At 41.0% G+C, this 7273-nt stretch overlaps 1 non-coding gene across 1 annotated transcript; it reads left to right on the forward strand.

The window, feature by feature from the left end:
- The first annotated feature begins 6886 nt into the window (after positions 1 to 6886).
- Positions 6887 to 6994, forward strand: LOC112774420 (small nucleolar RNA R71). Its single transcript, XR_003188912.1, has one exon. It is a non-coding gene; the product is annotated as a small nucleolar RNA R71 (small nucleolar RNA).
- The last annotated feature ends 279 nt before the right edge of the window (positions 6995 to 7273 follow it).

The following is a 7273-nucleotide window of genomic DNA, read 5'->3' on the forward strand; positions in this document are numbered from 1 at the left end:
TAGCACTAAAGTAGTAAATGAAAATGCTAAACATGGGCTGCCTCCCATGGAGCGCTCTTTTATTGTCACTAGCTTGACATTAGTTCTTTGTTAGGGTGGCTGATGATCATAATGTCTCATCTTGTCTCCTCTTACTGTAAGCCTCCTTCCTATGTTTTGATTGATAATTTCTATATGCTCCAGTGAAAGAATCTTGCTGACAGTGTAGTATTGGTGCTCGAAATTGTGATTCAGACTTAAATTGTTATTCGAAATTGATTCCCTGGCAATGGCTCCAAAAACGTGTGCACAATACCATGGTCCAAACATAACTTCACAACTTCGCGCAACTAACTAGCAAGTGCACTGGGTCGTCCAAGTAATAAAACCTTACGTGAGTAAGGGTCGATCCCACGGAGATTGTCGGCTTGAAGCAAGCTATGGTCACCTTGTAAATCTCAGTCAGGCGGATATTAAATGGTTATGGAGTTTTCGAATAATAATAATAAATAAACAGAAAATAAAGATAGAAATACTTATGTAATTCATTGGTGAGAATTTCAGATAAGTGTATAGAGATGCTTTCATTCCTCTGAACTTCTGCTTTCCTGCTGTCTTCATCCAATCATTCTTACTCCTTTCCATGGCAAGCTTTCTGTAAGGCATCACCGTTGTCAATGGCTACATCCCATCCTCTCTGTGAAAAAGGTCCAAATGCTCTGTCACGGCACGGCTAATCATCTGGAGGTTCTCGATCATACTGGAATAGGATTCACCCTCCTTTTGCGTCTATCACTACGCCCAGCACTCGCGAGTTTGAAGTTCGTCACAGCCATCCCTTCCCAGATCCTACTCGGAATACCACAGACAAGGTTTACACTTTTTGGATCTCAGGAATGGCCATCCATGGGTTCTAACTTATACCACGAAGATTCTAATATCTCAGACTCGGTCCTCTGTATTAGATATCTAAGAGATACTCATTCTAGCTTGTTTGCATGTAGAACGGAAGTGTTTGTCAGGCACGCGTTCATAAGTGAGAATGATGATGAGCGTCACATAATCATCACATTCATCATGTTCTTGGGTGCGAATGGATATATTAGAAGCGGAATAAGTTGAATTGAATATAAAACAGTAGTACTTTGCATTAAATCATGAGGAACAGCAGAGCTCCACACCTTAATCTATGGAGTGCAGAAACTCTACCGTTGAAAATACATAAGTGATGAAGGTCCAGGCTTGGCCGAATAGCCAGCCCCCAAACATGATCAATATGATCCAAAGTTGAACTCAAAATCATATGATAGTAAAAAGTCCTATTTATACTAAACTAGTCACTAGGGTTTACAGAAGTACGTAATTGATGCAGAAATCCACTTCCGGGGCCCACTTGGTGTGTGCTTGGGCTGAGCTTGAAGTTTACACGTACAGAGGCTTCTTTTGGAGTTGAACGCCAAGTTGTAACGTGTTTTTGGCATTCAACTCTGGTTTGTGACGTGTTTCTGGCATTTAACTCCAGACTGCAGCATAAAACTGGCGTTCAACGCCCTTTTGCGTCATCTAAACTCGGCCAAAGTATGAACTATTATATATTTCTGGAAAGCCCTGGATGTCTAATTTCCAACGCAATTGGAAGCGCGCCATTTTGAGTTCTGTAGCTCCAGAAAATCCACTTTGAGTGTAGGGAGGTCAGAATCCAACAACATCAGCAGTCCTTTTGCTACCTCTGAATCTGATTTTTGCTCAAGTCCCTCAATTTCAGCCAGAAAATACCTGAAATCACAGAAAAACACACAAACTCATAGTAAAGTCCAGAAATGTGAATTTAACATAAAAACTAATAAAAACATCCCTAAAAGTAACTAGATTCTACTAAAAATATACTAAAAACAATGCCAAAAAGCGTATAAATTATCCGCTCATCACAACACCAAACTTAAATTGTTGCTTGTCCCCAAGCAACTGAAAATCAAATAGGATAAAAAGAAGAGAATATACTATAAATTTCAAACTATCGATGAAACATAGCTCCAATCAGATGAGCGGGACTTGTAGCTTTTTGCCTCTTGAATAGTTTTGGCATCTCACTTTATCCATTAAGGTTCAGAATGATTGGCATCTATAGGAACTCAGAGTTCAGATAGTGTTATTGATTCTCCTAGTTCAGTATGTTGATTTTTGAACACAGCTACTTTATGAGTCTTGGCCATGGCCCTAAGCACTTTGTTTTCCAGTATTACCACCGGATACATAAATACCACAGATACATAATTGGGTGAACCTTTTCAGATTGTGACTCAGCTTTGCTAAAGTCCCCAATTAGAGGTGTCCAGGGTTCTTAAGCACACTCTTTTTTTTTGCTTTGGACCTTGACTTTAACCGCTCAGTCTCAAGTTTTCACTTGACACCTTCACGCCACAAGCACAAGGTTAGGGACAGCTTGGTTTAGCCGCTTAGGCCAGGATTTTATTCCTTTAGGCCCTCCTATCCACTGATGCTCAAAGCCTTGGGATCCTTTTTATTACCCTTGCCTTTTGGTTTTAAGGGCTACTGGCTTTTTTCTCTTGCCTTTTGGTTTTAAGAGCTTTTGACTTTTTCTGCTTGCTTTTTCTCTCTTTTTTTTCTATATATTTTTTTTTTCGCTATTTTTTTTCTGCAAGCTTTGTATTCCCTACTTTTTCTTGCTTCAAGAATCATTTTTATGATTTTTCAGATTATTAAATAACATGTCTCCTTGTCATCATTCTTTCAAGAGCCAACATATTTAACATTCATAAACAACAACTTCAAAAGACATATGCACTGTTCAAGCATTCATTCAGAAAACAAAAAGTATTGTTTCCACATCAATATAATACAACTAAGTTCAAGGATGAATTCGAAACTCATGTACTTCTTGTTCTTTTGAATTAAAAACATTTTTCATTTAAGAGAGGTGATGGATTCATAGGACATTCATAACTTTAAGACAAAGTTACTAAATACTAATGATCATGTAATAAGACACTAACATAGATAAGCACTTAACATAAAGAAAACGAAAAACAGAAAATTTGAGAACAAGGAATGAGTCTACCTTAGTGATGGTGGCGTTTTCTTCTTGAGGAACCAATGATGTCCTTGAGCTCTTCTATGTCTCTTCCTTGTCTTTGTTGCTCCTCCCTCATAGCTCTTTGATCTTCTCTAATTTCATGGAGGATGATTGAGTGCTCTTGATGTTCCACCCTTAGTTGTCCCATGTTGGAACTCAGTTCTCCTAGGGAGGTGTTGATTTGCTCCCAAAAGTTCTGTAGAGGAAAGTGCATCCCTTGAGGCATCTCAGGGATTTCTTGGTGATGAGCTTCTTCATGCGTCTCTTGAGATCCATGAATAGGCTCTCTTGTTTGCTCCATCCTTTTCTTAGTGATGGGCTCGTCCTCATCAATGAGGATATCTCCCTCTATGTCAATCCCAGCCGAATTGCATAGATGGCAAATGAGGTGAGGAAAAGCTAACCTTGCCATAGTGGAGGACTTGTCAGCCACCTTTTAGAGTTCTTGAGGTATAATCTCATGAACCTCCACCTCTTCTCCAATCATGATGCTATGGATCATGATGGCCCGGTCTATAGTAACTTCAGACCGGTTGCTAGTGGGAATGATTGAGCATTGAATGAACTCCAACCATCCTCTAGCTACAGGCTTAAGGTCAAGCCTTCTTAGCTGAACCGGCTTGCCTTTTGAGTCAATCTTCCATTGAGCTCCTTCCACACATATGTCCATGAGGACTTGGTCCAACCTTTGATCAAAGTTGACTCTCCTTGTGTAGGGGTGTGCGTTCTCTTCCATCATTGGCAAGTTGAACGCCAACCTCACATTTTCCGGACTAAAATCTAAGTATTTCCCCCGAACCATGGTGAGATAATTCTTTGGGTTCGGGTTCTTACTTTGATCATGGTTCCTAGTGATCCATGCATTAGCATAGAACTCTTGAACCATTAGAATTCCGACTTGTTGGATGGGGTTTGTTAGAACTTCCCAACCTCTTCTTTGGATTTCATGTCGGATTTCTGGATACTCATTTCTCTTGAGTTTGAAAGGGACCTCGGGGATCACCTTCTTCTTGGCCACAACATCATAGAAGTGGTCTTGATGGGCTTTGGAGATGAATCTTTCCATCTCCCATGACTCGGAGGTGGAAGCTTTTGTCTTCCCTTTCTCTTTTCTAGAGGATTCTTCGGTCTTAGGTGCCATCAATGGTAATGGAAAAACAAAAAACTTATGCTTTTACCACACCAAACTTAGAAAATTGCTCGCCCTCGAGCAAGAGAAGAAAGAAAAGATGAAGAAGAAGAAGAAATGGAGGAGAGGGAGAGAGGGTTGTATTTCGGCCAAGAAGGGGAAGATAGGGTTGTGAGGTGTGAAAATGAAGAAGAATGGAGAGGTTTATATAGTGGAGGGAAAGGGGTTAAGGTTCGGCCATGTGGGGAGGGTTTGGGTGGAAAAGTGATTTTGAATTTTGAAGGTAGGTGGGCTTTATGAGGTAGGTTTATGGGGAAGAGTGGATGGATGTGAGTGGTGAAGGGGTAGTAGGGAAGAGAGCTTGAGGTGATTGGTGAAGGGTTTTGGGGAAGGGTGTTTATTGGGAAGAGAGGATGAACATTGAGAAGATGGAAGAATATGAGTGGAGGTAGGTGGGGATTCTGTGGGGCCCACAGATGCTGAGATGATCCTGTGGGGTCCACAAATCCTGAGGTATCAAGGAATTACATCCCTACACCAGTTAGGCATGTAAAATGCCTTTGCATGCAATTCTGGCATTTAAACGCCGAATTGATGCTTGTTCTGGGCGTTCAGCGCCCAGATGCAGCATGTTTCTGGCATTGAACGCCAGTTCTATGCTTGTTTTTGGCATTCAGCGCCAGCTTTCCTCAGTGTGCATTCCTGGCGTCTGAACGCCAGGATGCTGCTTGTTTTGGGCATTCAACGCCAGATGCTCCTTACTGGCGTTTAAACGCCAGTAAGCTCTTCCTCCAGGGTGTGATTTTTCTTCTGCTGTTTTTTATTCTGTTTTTGATTTTTCTATTTATTTTGTGACTCCACATGATCATGAACCTAATAAAACATGAAAGAATAATAAAATAAAAATAAAATTAGATAAATAAAAATTGGGTTGCCTCCCAACAAGCGCTTCTTTAATGTCAATAGCTTGACAGTGGACTTTCATGGAGCCACACAGGTGATCAGGTCAATTTTATAGACTCCCAACACCAAACTTAGAGTTTGGATATGGGAGTTCAACACCAAACTTAGAGTTTGGCTGAGGCCTCCCAACACCAAACTTAGAGTTTGACTGTGGGGGCTTTAGTTGACTCTGTACTGAGAGAAGCTTACTATGCCTCTTTTCCATGTTTACAGAAGGATGACCTTGAGTTTTAAACACAAGGAAGTCCTCATTCAATTGAAGGACTAGTTCACCTCTGTCAACATCAATCACAGCTCTTGCTGTGGCTAGGAAGGGTCTTCCAAGAATGATGGATTCATCCTCATCCTTCCCAGTATCCAGGATTATGAAATCATCAGGGATGTAAAGGCCTTCAACCTTTAATAACACATCCTCTACTTGTCCATAAGCCTCTTTTCTTGAGTTGTCTGCCATCTCTAATGAGATTCTGGCAGCTTGTACCTTAAAGATTCCCAGTTTTTCCATTACAGAGAGTGGCATGAGGTTTATTCCTGACCCAAGGTCACATAGAGCCTTCTCAAAGGTTATGGTGCCTATGGTACAAGGTATTAGAAACTTTCCAGGATCCTATTTCTTCTGAGGCAATCTCAGTTGATCCAATGCATTTAGTTCATTGGTGAACAAGGGAGGTTCATCTCCCCAAGTTTCATTACCAAATAAATCGGCATTCAGCTTCATGATTGCACCAAGGAACTTGGCAACTTGCTCTTCAGTAACATCTTCATTCTCTTCAGAAGAAGAATATTCTTCAGAGCTCGTGAATGGCATAAGGAGGTTCAATGGAATCTCTATGGTCTCTAGATGAGTCTCAGATTCCTTTGGTTCCTCAGAGGGAAACTCCTTATTGATCACTGGACGTCCCAGGAGGTCTTCCTCCTTGGGATTCACGTCCTCCCCTTCTTTTATGGTTTCGGCCATGATGGTTATTTCAGTGGCCTTGCACTCTCCTTTTGGATTTTTTTTCTGTATTGCTTGGGAGAGTACTAGGAGGAGTTTCAGTGATATTCTTACTCAGCTGGCCCACTTGTGCCTCCAAATTTCTAATGGAAGACCTTGTTTCATTCATGAAACTCAGAGTGGCCTTAGATAGATCAGAGACTAAATTTGCTAAGCTAGATGGATTCTGCTCAGAATTCTCTGTCTGTTGCTGAATGGATGATGGAAAAGGTTTACTATTGTTAAACCTGTTTCTTCCACCATTATTAAAGCCTTGTTGAGGCTTTTGTTGATCCTTCCATGAGAAATTTGGGTGATTTCTCCATGAGGGGTTATAGGTGTTCCCATAGGGTTCACCCATGTAATTCACCTCTGCTATTGCAGGGTTCTCAAGATCATAAGCTTCTTCTTCAGAAGATGCCTCTTGAGTACTGTTGGATGCAGCTTGCATTCCATTCAGACTCTGAGAAATCATATTGACTTGCTGAGTCAATATTTTATTCTGGGCCAATATGGCATTCAAAGTATCAATTTCAAGAACTCCCTTCTTCTGAGGCGTCCCATTACTCACATGATTTCTTTCAGAAGTGTACATGAACTGGTTATTAGCAACCATGTCAATGAGTTCTTGAGCTTCTGCAGGCGTTTTCTTTAGGTGAATGGATCCACCTGCAGAAGTATCCAATGACATCTTAGCTAGTTCAGACAGACCATCATAGAATATATCCAGGATGGTCCATTCTGAAAGCATGTCAGAAGGACACTTTTTAGTCAGTTCCTTGTATCTCTCCCAAGCTTCATAGAGGGATTCATCTTCTTTCTGTCTAAAAGTTTGAACATCCACTCTAAGCTTACTCAGCTTTTGAGGAGGAAAGAACTTGGCTAAGAAAGCCGTGACCAGCTTATCCTAAGAGTTCAGGCTATCTTTGGGTTGAGAGTCTAATCACACTCTAGCTCTGTCTCTCACAGCAAACGGGAAAAGCATGAGCCTGTAGACTTCAGGATCTACTCCATTAGTCTTAACAGTATCGCATATCTACAAGAACTCAGTTAAGAACTGAAAAGGATCTTCAGATGGAAGTCCATGAAACTTGCAGTTCTGTTGCATCAGAGAAACTAGTTGAGGCTTAAG

The sequence above is a fragment of the Arachis hypogaea genome, chromosome 18, assembly GCF_003086295.3.
Source record: "Arachis hypogaea cultivar Tifrunner chromosome 18, arahy.Tifrunner.gnm2.J5K5, whole genome shotgun sequence".
Lineage (NCBI taxonomy): Eukaryota > Viridiplantae > Streptophyta > Magnoliopsida > Fabales > Fabaceae > Arachis > Arachis hypogaea.